The 19,932-nt window shown below is 46.0% G+C and overlaps 1 long non-coding RNA gene across 1 annotated transcript; it reads left to right on the top strand.

Annotated features, from left to right (window-relative positions):
* Positions 1-2,010: 2,010 nt before the first annotated feature.
* LOC140599684 (uncharacterized) lies at positions 2,011-17,694 on the top strand. The gene is made up of 3 exons (XR_012002616.1): positions 2,011-3,081; positions 4,304-4,440; positions 16,196-17,694. It is a non-coding gene; the product is annotated as an uncharacterized lncRNA (long non-coding RNA).
* The last annotated feature ends 2,238 nt before the right edge of the window (positions 17,695-19,932 follow it).

Consider the following 19,932-nt stretch of genomic DNA (forward strand, 5'->3'; position numbering starts at 1 on the left):
AAGATTAAGCGATCATAGAGTTATAGGTTTGTATCTTGTTTCGGTTTTCCATTCTGTTCTATTGATCTAAGCATCTCCTGTTGGGAGATTTTTGATTGCTAATTCAATTTCTTTGCTGGTTATCTGTCTGTTCAAGTTTCTTATTTCTTCCTTTTCCATTTTTGCTATGTTATATATTTCTAGGAAGGAATTGATCTATTTCTTCCAGGTTGTAGGTTGCTGGCATATAATTTTTCATAATGTTCTCTTATAATCATGTGTATTTCTCTAGTGTTAGTTCTTTTTTTTCTAGTATTGGTTGTTATTTCTCTTTTCTCATTTGTGATTTTATTTGGGTCCTTTCTCATCTTTTTATCTTTTTTCTTTTGTAAAGATTTTATTTATGTATTCATGAGAGACACAGAGAGGCAGAGGTATAGGCAGAGGGAAAATGAGGCTCCATTCAGGGAGCCTGATGTGGGACTTGATCCCCCGGGACCCCGGGATCATGACACGAGCCAAAGCAGATGCTCAACCCCTGAGCCACCCAGGCATCCCGGATCATGTTTTTTAAGCCACTGTGATACCCTATATCTTTTGATTGGAGCATTTAGTCTATCAGCATTCAGAGTGATTACTGAAAGATATAAACTTAGTGCCTTTGTGTTACCAGTAGAGTTGGTGTTTTTGGTGACGTTCTCTGGTCCTTTCTAGTCTTTGTTGCTTTTGGTCTCTTTTTTTCCCCCACTAGAAGAGTCCCTCTTAAAATTCCTTACTGGACTGGTTTAGTGGTCATGAACTCCTTTATTTTTTGCCTGTCTGGGAAACTCTTTATCTCTCCTTCTATGCTGAATGACAGCCTTGCTGAAGAAAGAATTCTTACAAATTGAACTCCAATTAAAAAAAATTAAAAACAATAAATTTTTGCTATTACGATTGAGGAAAATGGCATTTTTTGTTCAGAAATTTTTAATTTCTTCCTTGTGAGATTAAATAAGTTTTCATGATTATTCTTAAAAAAACAGAAGAAAGAATTCTTGGCTGCATACTTTTTCCATTCAGCATATTGAATATTTCCTTCCAACTTCCTTCTGGCTTGCCAAGTTTGTGAACAGATCTGCTGCAAACTGATTCATCCTCCCTTGTAGGTAAGGACTACCCCCCCCCAAAGCCCCACCTCCACTGCTTTCAGGATTCTTTTCTCGTCTGTGTATTTTGTGACTTTGACTCGGATGTGCCTGGGTGATGGTCAGCTTCTGTTGAATTTATTGGGAGTTCTCTGTCTCTCGATTTCAGTGTCTGTGTCCTTCCTCAGGTTATAGAAGTTTACATAATTCGTTCAAATAAAACTTCTGCGCCCTTTTCTTCTGAGTCTCCGATGATATGAATGTTATTGTTTTAATAAGTGGCTGAGTTCCCTCAGTCTCCCTCTGTGGTCCATAACCTTTCTTGGGACTGCATCTCAGTTATAGCATTTTTAACGTTGGCCTGACTAGATTTTAGTTCTTTTATTTCTACGGTAAGGGATTCTCTAGTTTTCTCCTGTGCTCTTTTTCCAGCCCAGCTGCTATCTTTATAATCATTGTTTTTAACTCTAGTTAGACATCCTATATGCGTATTGATGCACTTCCTGGCTCTGAGTACTACCTCATGTTATTTTATGGAGGTGAATTTCTCCATCTCATTATTTTTTCCAGAAAAGAAAGAAGGAAGAAAAAGAAAAAGAAAAACCAAGAAAACCAATAACAACTGCCCTCCCCCCCCAAAGAAACAGCAGTTTATTTTGGCCTGCTAGTTAAAAGGTAATGTAAATTTCAGCTCTTCTTCTCAGGGGCCTTAAGTATTTCTGGGGAAGCCGGGTGTTGGGCTCCGTTTCAGTGAGACGTTTCCGAAGCTAACAGGCCTCAGCTGGAGCCTGGAAGGAGGCAGGTGCGGCCTCGGCGCAGGCAGGCCGCCTCCTGCAAGGCCTCCTGCAGCGCCTGAGCGTCCCACAGGGGGCGCCTGAGCCCAGGTCCCGCACAGGGAGCCCGCATGCGCAGTAGGTCTCATCCGCCTGCACAAACAGGAGCCCGCCTGTGCTGGGGAGGCCTGAGGACGATGTGGGGACGCGTCCACGCTGATGAGCTGCAGCCTCCTCAGGACCTGCAGTGAGGCTTCAGGGGGATATTGGGCAGCAATCACGCTGACAGGAACCGTGGTCTCCTTAGGACCCGCGGTGAGGCTTCAGGAAGATGTGGGCCAACATCCACGCAGACAGCAGCCCCTGGGCCACCTCAGGAACCGCAGGGAGGCTTCAGGAAGATGTGGTGCCGCGTCCACTCTGGCAGGAGCTCCCAGGCCCCTCAGATAAAAGTTGAGGCTTCTGGAACCTGGGGGCTGCATCCACGGTGACAGGACCCCCGGCTTCCTCAGAACACAGGGTGACGTTTTGGGAGGACGTGGGGCCACATCCACACAACCAGACGCTGACTTCCTCAGGACCCCCGGTGTAGACTTCCGGAAAATGGGGATGCGTCCATGCGGACAGAAGACCCCCAGCCTTGTCAGGGCCTGCGGTGAGGCCTAAGAAAGATGTGGGTGCCGCATCCACACTGACAGGAGTCTCCGACCTCCTCAGGACCCACTGTGAAGGTTTGGGAGGATTTGGGGCCACGTCCATGCCGACAGGAGCCCCCAGCCTCCTCAGGTCTTATGGTGAGGCTTGAGGAAAATGTGGGGCCACGTCAACACTGACAGGACCCCCGTTCTCCTCAGGACCTGCACTTTGGCTTTGGGACATATGGGGCTGCGTCTATGCTGAAAGGAGCCTACAGCATCCTCAGGACCCACGGTGAGGTTCCGGGGGGCCATGGGGCCATGTCCAGGCTGACAGGAGCCTCCGGCCTCCTGAGGACCTGCTGCGAGGCTTCCAGAGGATGTGAGACTTGTCCACAGTGACAGGAGACCCGGCGTCCTCAGGACCCGCTGACGATGACTCAGGAAAACATGAGGCCGCGTCCGCACTCACAGGAGCCCGGCTTCCTCAGGACTCCCTAGAGGACTCTGGAGGCGCCGTTGGGGGCCACGTCCACATCAGAAGGGACTCCTCCTCAGAACCACAGGGTAAGTGAATGGATAGAATGAATGGTAGGGTCAGGGGAGGGGAAACAGTTGGTGGTTAGGTTTCATTAGATGTTAGAGGTTAGTGTTTATGCTTATGGTTACAGATTAGAGGTTAGGGTGAGGGATAATTGTAAGGGTCAGTGGTTAGGAGTTAGGATGGGGGTTAGGGATTAGGCATAGGGTTTAGGGTTAGGGACAGGGTTTAGAGTTAGGGTAAGGGTTTAGGCTTTAGGGATTAGGGCAGGAGGTTAGGAGTTGGGGTTAGGGTTATGGCTAGAGTTAGGTTTGGGTTTAGGTTTGCAGTTAGGGTTAGGGGTTAGGGTGTGAGTTAGGGTTGGGGTTAGGGTTAGGGGTTAGGGTTAAAGTTAGGGCTAGGTTTAGGGTTAGGGCAAGGGTTCGGATTAGGATAGGGGTTTGGGGTAGTGTTAGGGTTAGTGTTTCGTTAAGGGTTATGGTTGGGGTTAGGTCAGAGTCAGGGTCAGGGTACGGTTTTGGAAAAGGGTAAGAGATAGGGTTAGAGAGTGGTTTTTTTTTAATATATGTACCTTATATATTTCTTATTTTTACTTTCATGTTACTTTAATTGTGTTTCTTATTTTGGGATTTAGAATCTTTTAACAAGCAGGCCAAGGAATCTGGTGGGGCTTTTTTTTTTTTGGGAGGGCAGTTGTTATTGTTTTTCTTGGTTTTTCTTTTTCTTCCTTCTTTTTTTCTGGAAAAAATAATGAGATAAAAAATTAAAAGAAAGCAATTAATAAAAAAGAATCAAAGTAAAGAAATGAAAATAAAGCCCAAAGTACAAAGGAAGTTAGACCCTACTTTCCAGGGAGAGCTGAAGCTCTGCAGCCTCCGTGGTCTGACCACTTGGTGTCAGTGAGTGGTCTGTGCGGGGTCTGGGGATGGGCCATGGAGCTAATTGTCAGATGAGCATCTGCCTGGGAGATGCACCTGTGGAGTCAGAGGCGGGGTGGGCGTCAGCGCCTATGGCCTCCAGTGGGCGGTGCTGTGGTGCTCTCTGATACTTGGCGCTGATGGGCGGGATATGGGTGGGGACGCTGAGTCCTCTGGCTCTGGGGCTGAGCATCCCGCCCCCCCCACCCCCAGTCTGCAGGGGCTTCCACAGAAGAGCCCCCAAGCCCCCGGGTCTCCGCCGCTTCTCTCAGAATCCTGCGTTCACTCTGCCTGCGTCTGAGCTTCTTTTGGTTTTGTTTCTTTATCTCAGACTGTTGTGCCCAAGATTGCGAATCCAAGAAACCACCCAGAAGCCGACACTGATGCAAACGCACGAGGGTTTATTTACAAGCTGGAGCTTGTGTCCAAGTTTGCCCGACACAGCGGAGCAGGGACTTCGACCCCGAGGTGGGTTTTAGCTTAGTTTTAAGGGCTGGTCTCGGGGACCTCCAGAAGGGCTGGAACAGGGATCCCTGGGTGGCACAGCGTTTTAGCGCCTGCCTTTGGCCCAGGGCGCAATCCTGGACACCCGGGATCGAATCCCGCATCAGGCTCCTGGTGCATGGAGCCTGCTTCTGTCTCTGCCCCTCTCTCTCTCTCTCTCTCTCTCTCTCTGTCTGTCTCTCTCTCTGTCTGTGACTATCATAAATAAACAAATCCATAAATAAATAAAAATTAAAATAAAAAAAAAAAAAGAAGGGCTGGATCAATTCCTCAAGTTCTGTTTACATTTTGCTCTGGGGCCTTCAAGGGCATTGAGCTCTTTTCTCATTCTAATAGGGGCTTCCTGCCCTTGGCCTGGGCTCAGTTCTTAAGCTAATGCGGGGTTTTCTAAGACATTAAGCTGTAAACTTTTGTTTTTCTGCTGTGACTGAATTAATGCAAATTTCAGGTCTTCTTCGCCGGGTTGTGGGATGGCTGGACGTGTGCTAACCCTGAACTTAAAGTGGAATGGCCTTAATTTTCTCGGCCTCCACACGTCCCGTCCCATCCTATCTAGCTCCTTCCCCCTTCCCCGGAGCTCCTAAGAGAGCAATTGCAAATGACCTCAGCTTGTCAGCGTGTGTTGGGGGACAGGCCCAGGGATTTGGGATCAGGAAGACCTGGAGCGCGGGCGTCCTGGCTGTGCAGTGGGATTCCATGCTTCAGACTCTTATTCCCTAAGGCTATCTTGACTTTGTACATAGAAAAGCTCTCCTTTGTCTTTAAAAGATGAAGAGCCAGTCCAAGCATTTTTTCTCTGCCCATCTGATTGCTCAGATTCCAATCTGAGACGTATTTCCTGTTAATAAGGATAATTTACTCTCCGTAGTACTATGGTTAAAATATTCTGACACAAGTAATTCAGAGGGATGAGGGTTTCTCATCTCTTTCTTCACAGCTCAGTCACTCATCAGGAAATGCATCTTTATGGATTTGGAAAGAACTGAGAGACATTATTACCAATGGTCATATTATTATGTGAAGGATTCTTCCCTGAGATCCCAAGAAGGCAATTTTTCCTTGGGCTTGAGGAGGCCTCTTGGAGTGAGGTTAGAATCAGAAATTGTGTGTTTGGGTTTCAGAAAATGGAACTGGTTAGCTAAGTAAACACGGACAGTCACTTCGGTTCTTTTTGAATTTCAATTGCCTTAAAAGCTATAGAATAATTTCTAAACACCTCATTGGACTGTTGTAGGATTTCTTTATTGCTAATATAAGTTAACATTCATATGGCACATATTATGTGCCAAGAATTGTGTCATGCTTCACATAAAAGAACTCCTGGGATCCTCCAACAACCCTATGGGCAGGTACTGTTATCTTGATGGGCCAACTAAAGGATAGGAAGAAAACATCTTGTCCAAGGTCAAACAGCTAGTTAAGTGGATTCGAACTCAGGAAGCCTGACTCCAGGCTGTTATGGCCACCAGAAAATGTTTATTAAGTACTTACTAACGTCCTAGGTAATGTACAAATAAAGTCCAACTCTTTACTCACTAGAGCTCTATGGCACAGGCATTATTACTGTCACAGTTTTGCAGAGAAAGAAGAAGGTTCAGAGCCTAAGCTCAAGGGACTTGCCCCGAGCCCTACAATTCAGAGGCAGAAACCTTCCTTTTCCTCATAATATTCTCCTTCCACCACTTACCTTCTCCTTTCTCTATGTCTTAATATATATGTTGCTTCTTCTGGTTATCTTCTCTGAGGCGCCAGTTAGACTAAGCCTTCTTATATATGTACTTGTAGTAAGCTGTATATTTACCTTTGTATTGGCTACTATAATCTTGTCTAGTTGTCTTTCTGTCACTTTTTGGTTAGTATCCGTCTCTCCCACCAGCATGGCCTGGAGGGAGATAGGCACTGCATCTATGTCTGGTTAACTTGGTATTCCTAGCACCTTGCACATAGTAGGTATGCACCAAATACTTAATAAATTACTGGATCCCTAACCTTCTTGAGTTGATGTTGATAAACATTAGAACATGAAATGGACCAAGATAAGAATGAAATTGCTGAATGAAATGATAAAAAGCAATTTTATCCATTCACTCATTCAGTATTTTATCAGGGGCCTACTGTGTGCCATATCTGAGTGAAGGAAAACGATGCGTGATTCAATTAGGGTATTACAATAGCAACTTAAAAATTGGCCTTCTAAGGCATTTGCTATAGTTGAAAGCTCTAACTAAAAGGCTCAGTGATTAGGAAGGAACTGAATAAAATCAAAATAAAGTAAATCTGGTTCAATAAAAATTTCACACGAATCCTTTTTTAACTGACACTGAAGCATTGTGAACTCCTTGGAAGACAAATGTCAAGGAAATAAATGTTATGCATTGCTAATTTTAAATGCACTTGCAATATGGTGTCTAATATAAAAGAAGTATTTTTATCTGATTTTTGCTATTTATTATCCTTTCCTGCTTTTCAGGTTGAGGAGGCATTATACGTGTTCCTAAGTGTTTTTCTTTCCTTCTGATATAAAATTCTTACTTTGTTCTCATCGAAGGCACTGTTTAAGAATAAGGCAAAAATTAATTAAACTATTCTTAAAGTGTCTTCACACTTGGAGCCTGATTCATTTAAGTCAATTTTCAAAATTAATCTTATTTATTAGAAAAAAAAACAAAGATTTACAGGGAAATTGAGAAGACAGTACAGAGAATTCTCATGCACTCGCACTCGATGTCTCCAATTATCGATATCTTATATTAGTACGGTACAAATATTAGCTAATGAATCAATAGTAAAATATTTGCATTAACCAAAGACCATACATACTTTATTCAGATTTCCTTAGTTTTTGCTAAGTTCCCATCCCTCACATCACATTACACTTGTCCTCATGTTTTCTTAGGCTCCTCTGGATTGTGACAGTTTTTCAGCCTTTCCTTGTTGTTGTTGAACACCTTGAGAAGTAGAGTATTTTGTAAAATCTCCCTCAGTTGGGACATGTCTGTCGTTTATCTCATGATTGAACGGTGATTGTGGATTATATACAGAGATATACTGCCATCTTTATTATATCATATAAAGGATAGATACTATCAACATGATTTATCAGTCTCGGTATCGATCTGATCATCTTGCTGAGGTAGTGTTTGTCAGCTTTCTCCATAGTAAAGTGATTATTATTATTATTATTTATTTTAACTTTTTCATAACATATTTTGTAGAAGGAAGTTACTATGTGTATTCCACACATAAGAGTGGGAAGCAATGCTCATCCACTTGAGGGTGGAATGTCTGCACAAATTGTTTGAAATTCTTCTACATGGGAGATTTCTCTTTCTTCTGTGTGTGTGTGTGTTTGTTTCTTTTTCACAGATGTTATTTATTTATTTGAGAGAGAGAGGAGAGAAAAAGCATGAGCGAGAGGGGCAGAGGGAGAGGGAGGAGCAGGTTCCCTGCTGAACAGGGAGCCTGCCTTGGGACCTGGATCATGATCTGAGCCTAAGGCAGAAGCTTAACTGACTGAGCCACCCAGGTGCCCCTCTTTCTTTCTTTTACAATTTTTAATATTAGTATAGATTCTTGGATATTCATTTTATGCTTTGGGTTATTATCCAACACTACTTATTTTGTTGCTTATATTGTCTCCTCTCTGGCCACGGGAGCTCTTTCAGTACACACCTGTGTGCCTTTAACATATTTCCATGAGTATGGAGTCTCTTGTCTGTTCCTAAATTTTTGAAAGACAAACTTTATGTAAATATCATTTTTGACTGGCACTTTGTTTCTGTCCCCATCCTTATCTTTGCCTCCTTCCCTCTCTCTTCACTGTTTCATTTCTTTATTTATTATGATCTGAAAATAGGAAAGGACATGGGATTTCAAATTTTGCTATTTTAAGGTAAATCACTTCTCCTTGGTGCCTAGCCAGTGGTTCTCAAATGTTAGTGTGCAAGAGAATAACCTGGAGAGCTTGTTAATATGGCCAGCCAACATTTTAATTTTTTTTAGGTTAAAGGAAGGGGCAGGTTAGGATTCTACATGTTAACCGGTACCCTCAGAAAATAATAATGGAGTTCTTTGAGGGCTTTGCTTTGAAAAGCAGTGAGCATGAGGGCAGATGGCTGTTCTGATACACATATTTATTATTTCTAGTGGCTTGGACCCATATACCCACCGCTTGTGATAGAAAGGGATATAGATTTGGGGATTTTCTATCGCCATAGGAGAGAACCCTAAAATACTCAGGATCTATGCTCAGAGTTAGTTTTATAGTTTAGCATTTGAGTATATATAAGATTCCCCCATCTTTTTGTGCTGAGTATAGAGTGTTTAGGACCCCACAGCAGCATTTCAGGTCTGAGAGGGAACTGAGGGATCATCAGCTCTGGTCCTCTCCTCTGAGGCACAGGAAAGAAACTGAGAGTTCTGGAGGATTGGATTGTCCAAGTTCACACGCTTATTGGTGGTAGAGCTAGGTCTGAAGAAGGTCTTCCTAGAGATTGTTGCATCAAGACAGACACCATTGAACATAACTAGTTTAGATAGGCATTTGTGAAATAGACAATTTGGGGTTACTCTTTCTGCTTTTATACTTTCATATAAAGGTACGACTGCATCTAGGTTTCAGGATTACCCCTTCTGTTAGTTATAAGAGTAGATGATGTAAATATCAGTGTTTGCCATTTGAAATTCTCTGTTTAACTATTTTTAAATGGAGTTTTAAAAATATTAAACCTGGCACTTAGTTCTCGGCTTGGACTAACTTAATCTGAGTAAGGTTGGCTTCTCTGAAAATATAGGCAATTAGATATAGAAGCATGAAGACTGGGAAAGTGAAAGGGTAGGCAAGGTCTCACGGCTGAGGTTTTTTTCGGGGAATACCTTTGTTTAATTAATTCATCAGGCAGTATTCTGATGGCGCACATGGAGACCTAATTCGAATCCCTTTTAGGGTGCTTCATGAAATGTAACTATCTGGCAGAAGAAAGACTACTTTGGTTGAATGTTTTATTGAGCTAAAGTGACTCTAATTCTAGATGAGCCTGAAGCTGTGACGTTAACGTGTTGTGGTCGTTTAAAGAACTCTGGACCAGAATCGAGTCTTGGCTTTGCGCCTTGCCACCCGTGTGACCCTGAGCAGTGTGCATTACTTCTCGTGTCTTCTCAGTTTCCTTATAAGCTGTTAGTTGAGGGTATTGGTCTCCATACCGTTCATTAACTCTTTGTTTTTAATGACAATCACAGATTTGTCATTATTGGACCATCACTAATAAATATCACAAAAAGTGAATTCATTTCTCTTTCTCCCTCTCCCTCGTTTTTTGCATTTTTCCATTCTGGAACTTTGATTTGCTTCTCAGAATACTTAATTATTTGAACTGGGAAGGAGTTTCAGGTCATTTTCCATTCACATTCGTAACTTTTTATGATCTAATGAAGGTCATTTCATAAATGAATTGCTGAGGACGGCAGAGCCGTCCAGTACCCTTTTTTAATTTAAATTTAAATTTAAAAAAATGTTAATTTAAATTCAATTTGTCAACACGTAGTATAATACCCAGTGTTCATCACATCACTTGCCCTCCTTAATGTCCGTCCCCCAGTTACACTATCCTCCCACCCACCTCCCCTTCCGCAATCCTTTGTTTCCCTGAGTTAGGAGTCTCTCATAGTTTATCTTCTGTGAGACCCAGGAAATTTAACAAAAATCCCCTATCCCTGGACAAGCAGAGCAGTACTGATTCCATTTTGTGCTACACCTGCCACCTGCTGTGTGACCCCCACATAACCTGCTTATTGCTTATGGCACTGCCCCACCCTAGTCAAGCCGCTGGGCACACCCTAATCTGAAATCAGCTCATAACCATGTAACCCTGCTTTGTGCCCACCAAAACTGTGCACCAATTCCGAGCAAAGTAATAGGCCAGCTCAAATGGATACTATAGGGTAAGATGTAATTCAATCGGCCACTTGTGTGTGGACCGACATGACTGTGCAACTTTCTGCGTATCCCATGGGCCACTGGCCCCTATAAAGCTGCTACGCCTCTTAGTCTCGGGGTCCAAGTCCCTGCTCCCCTGTGTCGGGTACACTTGGACCCAAGCTCGAGCTTGTAAATAAACCCTCGTGTGTTGGCATCGGTGTCGCTCCTCGGTGGTTTCTCGGATTAGCAATCTTGGGGACAACACTGCCTCTCTCAATTTTCTCCACTCAGTTTCCCTCCCCTCCCTTATGATCCTCTTCACTGTTTCTTACATTCGACATAAGAGTGAAACCATATGATAATTCTTTCTCCACGTGGCTTATTTTATTCAGCATAATACCCTCCAGTTCCATGTCCATGAAAATGGTAGGTATTCATCCTTGCAGATGGCTAAATAATAATACATTGTATATATAGACCACATCTTCTTTTTTTTTAATTTTTTTTAAATTTTTAAAAAATTTTTATTTATGATAGTCACACACACCCACAGAGAGAGAGGCAGAGACATAGGCAGAGGGAGAAGCAGGCTCCATGCACCAGGAGCCCGACGTGGGATTCGATCCCGGGTCTCCAGGATCCTGCCCTGGGCCAAAGGCAGGTGCCAAACCGCTGCGCCACCCAGGGATCCCCAGACCACATCTTCTTTATCCATTCATCTGTTGAAGGACATCAAGGCTCCTTCCACAGTTTGGCTATTAACATTGCCGTTGTGAACATTGGGGTGCAAGTGTCCAGTCATTGCACTACATCTGTGTCTTTGGGGTAAATACCCAGCAGTGCAATTGGTGGGTTGTAGTATAGCTCCATTTCCAGTTTTCTGAGGAACCTCCACACTGTTTTCCAGAGTGGCTGCTCCAGTTCACATTCCCTCCAACAATGCAAGAGTGTTCCACTTTCTCCACATCCTCTCCCACATTTGTCGTTTCCCGTCTTGTTAATTTCCCCCATTCTCACTGGTGTGAGGTGGTATCTCATTGTGGTTTTGATTTCTATTTCCCTGATGAAAAGTGACGTGGAGCAGTTTTTCATGTGCTTGCTTGCTCGCTCTGTGTAGGTCTTCTTTGGAGAAACGGCTGGCACCTTTAAGTTGGAGAAGAGATGGCATCTCAAGGGGTGTTATTTCCTGTCATGGCCACATACCAGAAGGCTCTTGAGTATGTGTGTGTGTGCGTTTGCCTGTGCCTGTGAGGAGAGGTCGTTGGATAGAATTTGAAAGCAGATCCTCTGCATATTTGTAGGTCTATATCTATTTCTCTCTCTTTCTGCACACATCTATTTCTAACCATTTTGTCTCTATCTCTATAGGGAGATCTATATATGGACGTATAGAGATTAGATATAGAAATATTTATTTTGCATATTTAAATATAAATCTATAGTTCTGTTTATAGATAATAATTATTATATTATCAGTAATACATTAAATAATAAATATATTAAGTGGAAACATAGATTTATGTTTATATGTTTGTTTATATAAACATCTATTCATGTTCCTGGGATCGATCTATCAGTGGATCTATCACTCTATCATCTACCTAGCTAGCTAGCTATATATCCCAGGAAGAGAGAAACCCAGATCGAACAGACGGGAATGTCCCCCTCCGGAATGTGTCATGCAAGAAGATAGGCAAAAATCTTCTGTACTTTCCTGATGTGCCGATGCCATTAACTCAGAGATGTACCTGTGATGTACTGTGGGCCAGGCGCCAGTGGTCAAGAGAGAATCCTTGAGACATTTTCCATGCAAAAAGGTGTTTTTATTAAAGTATGGGGACAGGACCCCTGGGCCTGAAGAGCTTCATGAGGATCATGAGGAGCCTTGGTTATAAACTTTAAAGTTGCCGTGTGGGGTGGGGACTCTAGAGATAAAAGAAGTTTTCAAAAGGATTTTCACAGGTGAAAGATTTGCAGGATCCTGGAGGTCTGGCTATCAGCAAATGTTGCTTTTGGCCTCTAGCAAAGCATTAACATTCAGGCAGCTGTGAATTCTTTGAAGAATGTCCCACTCTGTGGGTTTCAAGTATTTGTTTATGGACTGCAAGTTTGTTAGGAAATGTAATGGTAGGGATGCCTGGGTGGCTCAGTGGTTGAGCATCTGCCTTTGGCTCAGGGCATGATCCTGGGGTCCTAGGATGGGGTCCCACATTGGGCTACCCGCAGGGAGCCTGCTTCTCCCTTTGTCTCTGTCTCTACCCCTCTTTCTTTCTCTCTCTCTCTCTCTCTCTCTCTCTGTGTGTGTCTCTCATGAGTAAATAAACAAAATCTCTTTTTTAAAACAGCAGATGTAATTTTAATCTATATTTCTTTGGCCTTAGTTCCCCCTGTCACCTGGGTCTTCTCTCCCTCCCTGCATATCTTGGTTCGTTGGCCTTTGGTGGTGAAGAATCCAAAGGATATGAGGCAGGAGGAGGGTGAGATGGGATTAAGCCAATGAAGTAATTTCCCAGGGAGCTTGGGTAAGAGAAGTGCAGCAGGCGGAATGAAGTGAGAAAGTCAGGTTCTTGTCTCATGGAGTCGAAGAATGAATCTGGTGGACAAAGAAGAGTAAGTAAAGCGACAGGAGTTTATTAAGCAAGGATACCGAGAAAGCTCTCAGGAGTGGGAAGGGCCCAGGCTGGGTTGCCCACATGGGCCTCCACTGACAGTTTTTCATTTAGAACTGATCAGGGAGCTTGTGGCCTTCTCATTCTTGGGATGTCTTGGTTTGAGTAAGGAGTAGTGATAACATCTTTAACGGTTTACTTCTTTTTAGAGTCTGGTTATTCTTTGTTGGGCACAGAGGACTGTCCTAAAAAAGACCCTCTCTATCCATACCTGGAACAGGGTGGTCTCATTTGTTTCTTTATTTCTGGTTTCCTTACATCTCAGCATCCTTAGGATCTTTGTGAGCCTGAATCTGTAGCCCCCTACCTATTTCTCCCTACCTAGACTCTCCTGTCCCTCAGTCAAGAACAGGAGAGATGTGGCTCTGAGAAAAGGTGCACTAAGAAACATTGTCACAGTTTCAATGTGCCCTCCCCACGATTTGTGAGACCCAATTACTTCCAAACTCCTTTTTCCTCCTTTTTGTTTTGGATGGCAATGCTGCTCTGTGCCTGACCTACACAATCAATGACTCGGTAACAGTTCAACTCTGTGGAGAGAACCCAAGAGTCTGCTGAGGAAGTATGAAGGAGAACTGTGGACTTGCTTGTTTTGCCCTCAGAAATCAGCATTAAGACTACAGGTAGTCCTCTGGGACATAGATCGAAACCCGGTGGGGATGGAGCCTGTCTCTGTACCTGCCATATAGAAGGCCAAATAGAATTCTTTTGGAAACGGATGGGTGTTGAATAAATAGGAGAATCTGTGTATGCTGGGTCTGTTTCAGGTCACTGATTCATACTTAGGGAACTAGTTCTCTGAACAAGTCCTGGGAAAACATATCCTAAGTTATTTGAAAAGGAGTAGTAAGATAGATAAGGAGTTCAGAATTGAGAAAAATATTAAAATCATGTGAGGAAAGTAGAGGTGTTGATCCCGGAAGTGGGTTTCTTACAATTTACTCACTTATAGCTTGTATATTCTGAACAGATAAAAGAAAGGGAAGGAACCGCATGTGCTCGAGGTCATCCATTTCATCTATAAAAAGGAAATAATACCGCCTGTCCCGCAACACTGTCGTGAGGACTAGAAGTGATGGCTGTTGATGTAAAGACTTGCTAGGTCCAGTCACCATAAATGTAAAAACAACACACTTTATTAATATAGCAAATACCAATATAGCTGCAATATACATTTTCTTATTTATTATTTATTTGTTTATTTATTTATTATTTGAGAGAGCGAGACAGAGGGAGAGAGAGAGGCAGAGACAGAGGGAGAAGCAGGCTCCATGCAGGGAGCCTGACGTGGGACTCCATCCTGCATCTCCAGCATCCCACACTGGGCTGAAGGCAGTGTTAAATCGCTGAGCCACTGGGGCTGCCCTGCAATATACTTGTTAAAAATATATTTTATTTATTTATTCATGAGAGGGAGAGAGAGAGAGAGCGAGAGAGAGAGAGAGAGAGAGAGAGAGAGGCAGAGAGGCAGAGAGGCAGAGACACAGGCAGAGGGAGAGGCAGGCTCTATGCAGGGAGCCCGAAGTGGGACTCCATCCTGGTTCTCCAGGATCACGCCCTGGGAAGAAGGCAGTGCTAAACGGCTGAGGCACCCAGGCTGCCCATTTTCAATTCTTTTAAAACACACAAGTTGACTTCTTTCTAGCAAAGTTTTATGCGAGTTGGTGTACCTATCAATTAAAAGCTGTAGGGTATGGATCCCAGACTGCCCCTAAGGTGCATGTTAAGAGCCCTCCAGGTGCAGCCTGGAAACCACCGAGCTTGTCTGAGGCCACATCCACAGCTATGGGAACCAAGTGCCAGAGGCAGTCACGATTTACTGGAACCAGTTCTCTCCTGAAACATCTGAGTCAGGGAATTGGTTTATCTCAGGGCAGGGTGAAAAAAGCTTACTCGATCAGGATTTCTCTCATCACGAGAAAAATGCTTAGCATTTTTTTGTCTGTTTCTTTTTTCTCATGTTGTTTGGCTATTTCTCTTGTCCTATTGCCCTACTTCCTTTGGTAATTAGTTTTGGAAAGAAACCGCTCACATAATGAAAATGATCTAGAAACTTAACGAAATTTTCTAGCCAGTGTGGATATGTGTGATTCACAGTTGCTTGAAGCCTACAGAATTTGTTTGCACAAATTAATACCAACTTTTAATTAACAGACTTTAGTGTACACTGCTAAAAATATGTCCCTGTCAGAGGGGCAAGACAGCCGAAGAGTAGGGTCCCCAAGTCACCTGTCCCCACCAAATGACCTAGCTAACTTTCAAATCATCCTGAAAACCTATGAATTCGGCCTGAGATTTAAAGAGAGAATAGCTGGAATGCTACAGTGAGAAGAGTTCGCATTTCTATCAAGGCGGTTCCCACCTGGGCCTCACTTGGACCTGGTGACTGTGGTTCCCACCTGGGCCTCAGCCAGACCTGGTGACTCTAGTCCCCAACTGGGCCTCACCTGAGCCTAGTGACTCTGGTCCCCATCCGGGCCTCATGTGGACCTGGCGACTGTAGTCCCCACCTTGGATTCACCTGGACCTGGTGACTATGGTTTCCACCTTCACCTCACGTGGACCTGGTGACTCTGGTCCCCACCCCGGCCTCACCTGGATATGGTAGCTATGGACTTCATCTGGACCTGGTGACTGTGGTCCCCACCTGGGCCTCACCATACCTGGTGACTGGGCTCCTCAGCTACCAATGACTAGGATCCAGAATGGACCCTTAGTTGCTAGTGACACCAGGACCATCCTCAGGGTCTCACTTGTTCCTGGTGACTATGGTCCTTGTCTGGGCTGACCTGACTCATCCTTGGCTCTGATCGTATGGTCTCCCCTATCGTGAGTGTGTATTGTCTATGGTCCCTTCTGGGCCTCACCTGATGGTACTGGGCCACGATATTGGCCCTTTGCAAGGCCAGTAGGTTCTCTGAGTCCTCCTGTACGGTGCTGCAATCCAAACACATCCATGAATGACGGCGCATGAATACCTTCCGAGGACACATGCGTCCGGGTGCTCCCCTTGGGCAGGTCCCCGTCCGTCTGACTGGAGCCGGAGACAACCCCATAGCCCTGAGGGGCACAGGCTGGGCTGGAACATCACACACGGGCCCTCACTGCCTGTCTTTTGCTCGCCCACCTACAGTCCACCTTCCCAGCCACTGTCCCAGGACACGCCATCATGCTGGGATCACAGAGCGCTCCCACCCCGGTATCAGGAGCACACGGGCGGAGGACCCAGGAGGCTCTGGCGAATGCAGATCTGATGCTCCCAGCCCAGGGGAGGTCGAAGGTTTCTCTGAGATTCCACAAACACAACGACCGAGGGGAGAAAGCAACGGACTGGACTTCATCAAAATTAAAACCTGATGCCAGCAAGAGTGTGACCACACTCCCCACCCTGAGGGCAAGGATGTGTGAATATCCTGAGGGGGGGTCTGGGGGGAGCACCAGGGACTCCGCCCACATTCCAGTGCGTGAAGAACAAGCCTGCTCACCGGCCAGGGGGACCCAGCAGGCCCTGACTGTCCTCCCCTCACCACATGGTGGGGGGGGGGGGTGTCATCCCTGTCGGGGTCCATGCATCTAGGACGAGCTGGAAAGGTCATGTATTGGGTCTCCCTGCATAGCACAGGCCTTACAGGGGAGCGGGGGTTCTGGGGAGCTGCCGGTCTCTGACTGCAGCCTCCTTCCCTGGACAGGGCCTTAGGGGGCCGCCCTCACCCCATGGGGCTGTGGAAGGGCTGCAGGAGCTGCTCACGGTCATCTCATTGGGGTCGGGGTGTTTTGGACCCCAGCCCGGGAGGCCAGCGCCCCCACCCAGACCCACAGGCCCCAGAGTGGCCCCCAGGGAGCAGGCATCAGCGGCCACTCACCTGTGACCTGTGGCTGTGTGAGCGCCTCCTCTTTATGCACCGGGTACTGGGGAGAGTGGGAAAGTTGGGGTACTGGGGAGAGTGGGAGTACTGGGGTACTGGAGAGAGTGGGAGAGTTGGGGTACTGGGGAGAGTGGGAGTACTGGGGAGAGTGGGGGTACTGGGGAGAGTGGGGGTACTGAGGAGAGTGGGAGTACTGAGCTACTGGGGAGAGCTGGAGAGTCCGGTCGCTGTGAGCCAGATCCAGAGCTCGAGTGCTTCCGAAGCTCTGCAGACACACAGTGAGCGCCATGCAGCGGTGGAACCCGGGGCGGCACAGTTCCGCCCACAGTGGGGTCCCGCATCATGACTGTGGGCAGGCGGGGTCCAATCAGCACTTAGCCCTTCACCCTGAAGGCGGAGGGTCCCGGGGAGGGTCCTGTCCCCACGCCAGGCGGGAGGGGGATGCAGGCACCCTCCCACATCCTCAGTTCCCGTCCTTGGGCCCTGCAGGCCTCCCACCATTCTAGGTAGACTGGGGGTCACAGATGTCCCCCCGACCCCCAGAGTTCACAGCATGGGGTTGCACTTAACATTCGAGGGGCTCTTGCGTGGTTCAGTCGGTTCCACGTCGACTCTTTAGTTTGGCTCAGGTCAGGATCTTGAGGTTGTGGCGTGGAGCCTCGCGTGGGGCTCGGGCTCCGTTGGGTGAGGAGTCCGCTCCAGGTTCCCCCTCTCCCTCTGCCCCTCCCTGCTGCACCCTGTCTCAAGTAAATCTTCTAAAAATTAACATGAGGACACGTGAGCATCTTTATCCCCTCTGCAGAGGTGCCTTCGTGTGTGTAACGACCGTGTAAATGCCTTTCACTGACCCACCGGGAGTCCTACCAGAAACCCCTTTTCCTTGATATTTATTGAAGTACAGTCAACACACAACGTGACAGTAGTTTCAGGGCTACAACTAGTGACTTGACAATTCTGTGCCTTATTCAGCTCCCCCCACGAGAAGCGGCGTCACCGTCTGTCCCCGTACAAAGTTGTCACAACAGTACTGACTCCATTCCCTAGGCTGTACTTTCTAAATTTCTGTGACTTATTTTATTTACGATCCAGATGCTTATAGCTGTTACTATCGTTCATCTTCATTGCCCATGTCCTACCCACGGCCCCTCTGTCCATCAGTCAGCAGGATCCATCACATTAACCAGAGAAAGGACATGGGGCAGCCCCGGGTGGTTCAGCGGTTTAACGCCTGCCTTCAGCCCAGGGCGTGATCCTGGAGTCCCGGGATTGAGTCCCACGTCGGGTTCCCTACACGGAGCTGCCTTCTCCCTCTGCCCGTGTCTCTGCCTTTCTCTCTCTGCCGCTCTCTCTGTATGTCTCTCAAGAATATATAAATAAAATCTTTAAAAAAAGAAAAACGAGAGAAAGGACAAAAAGCATACGATCCTCTCAAGAGTTGCAGAAAAAGCATTTGACAAAGTACAACATCAAAAGCCTAGTGGGTTTTGAGGAAATGTCTATCAACAGAATAAAGTTCCGCTAGGAAGGCCAGCAGCTGACATCCTCTTCAAGGGTGAAAACCTGAAATCGTCTCCCCTAAGAGCAGGAACAAGCCAAGGAGGTCCCCTCTCAGTGCTGGAAGTCCTAATGTAGTCAACAGACAGGAAACAGCAAAGGTTCCACTCCTGGAAGGGGGACGTCACACTGTCCCTATTTGTTGAAGACGCGGTGCTAGAAACAGGAAACCCGAGAGCCCCCACCAAAACCTGTTAGAACTAATGATTGAATTCAGTAAATTCATGGGACACCAACTGAACCTACAGAGCTCAGTAGCCTTGCTGCGTCCTGACAATGAGCACTCAGGAACGAAATGAAGGACGTGACTCCCTTTTCAGGAGCATCACAGAGACTAAATAATGAGACTGAACAAAAGGAGCACAAGACTTGTGCACTGAGCCATACCAGGCTCTGGGAGGCCGTCCTGGGCTCGTGGGGTGGAAGCCTCCTCTTGTGAAAATGTCCACAGTTCCTGAAGCCACCCTCGGTTTCAATGTCATTCCTATCAAAATCATGGTGGTAGATCCTAGAAGTAGGAAAAAAAAAAAAACCCTAACATCTGTCAGCCCCCACAAATGACCCCGGACAGCAAATCAGTATTGGAAAAGCAGGACAGAGTGGGGCGCAGCACTTTCCTATTTCGAACGATGTCACAGAGACACAGGATAAAGCAGTGTGGTTCTCGGCCCCCTGCTGGCTCTGTCAGTTAAGCATCAACTCCTGACCTCACCTCAGGTCCTGATCTCGGGGTCGTGAGTTCTAGCCCTGGGCTGGGCCAGGCACGAGGCGTGGCGCCTACTTAGACCCACAGGGTGTGGTTCCAGCATAAGCTGAAGGAGCAGAACAGGGAGTCCAGAAGGAAATGTGCTCTGATACAACTGATTCTGTTTAACTTAATTTAAACCCAATTAATTAATGTATAGTGTATTATACTTTCAGAGGTAGAATTCAGGGATTCACCAGTTGGAGAGAACAACAGTGCTCGTGACATCACCTGCCGTCCTTTGTGCCCATCCCCCGTTATCCCCTCCCCCGCTCCCCTCCAGCGACCCTCAGATTGTTTCCAATGATTCAGAGTCTGTATTTCCTGCATCTGTTTTCATCTTATTCGTTTTTCCTTCCCTTCACAGATGTTCATCTGCTTTGCTTCTTTAATTCCACCTATGAATGACACCATAGGGTCATTGTCTTTCCCGACTGACTTATTTCACTTAACAGGATCCCTCTAGTTGTATCCGCGTCATTGCAAATGGCAAGATTTCCTTCTCTTTGATAGCAGTACCATTCCTCTCTCTATGACCATCATCTATCTCCCATCCTCTATCCATCATCTGTCTGAAGGCACCGAGGCTCCTCCCACAGTGTGGCTACTGTGGACCCGGCTGCTGTGGACATCGGGGCGCAGGTGTCCCGCCCGGCGTTTCATTGCATCTGTATCTTCAGAGTGAGCTCCAGGCCGTGCACCTGC

The sequence above is a fragment of the Vulpes vulpes genome, chromosome 7 (assembly GCF_048418805.1).
Source record: "Vulpes vulpes isolate BD-2025 chromosome 7, VulVul3, whole genome shotgun sequence".
NCBI classification, from domain to species: domain Eukaryota; kingdom Metazoa; phylum Chordata; class Mammalia; order Carnivora; family Canidae; genus Vulpes; species Vulpes vulpes.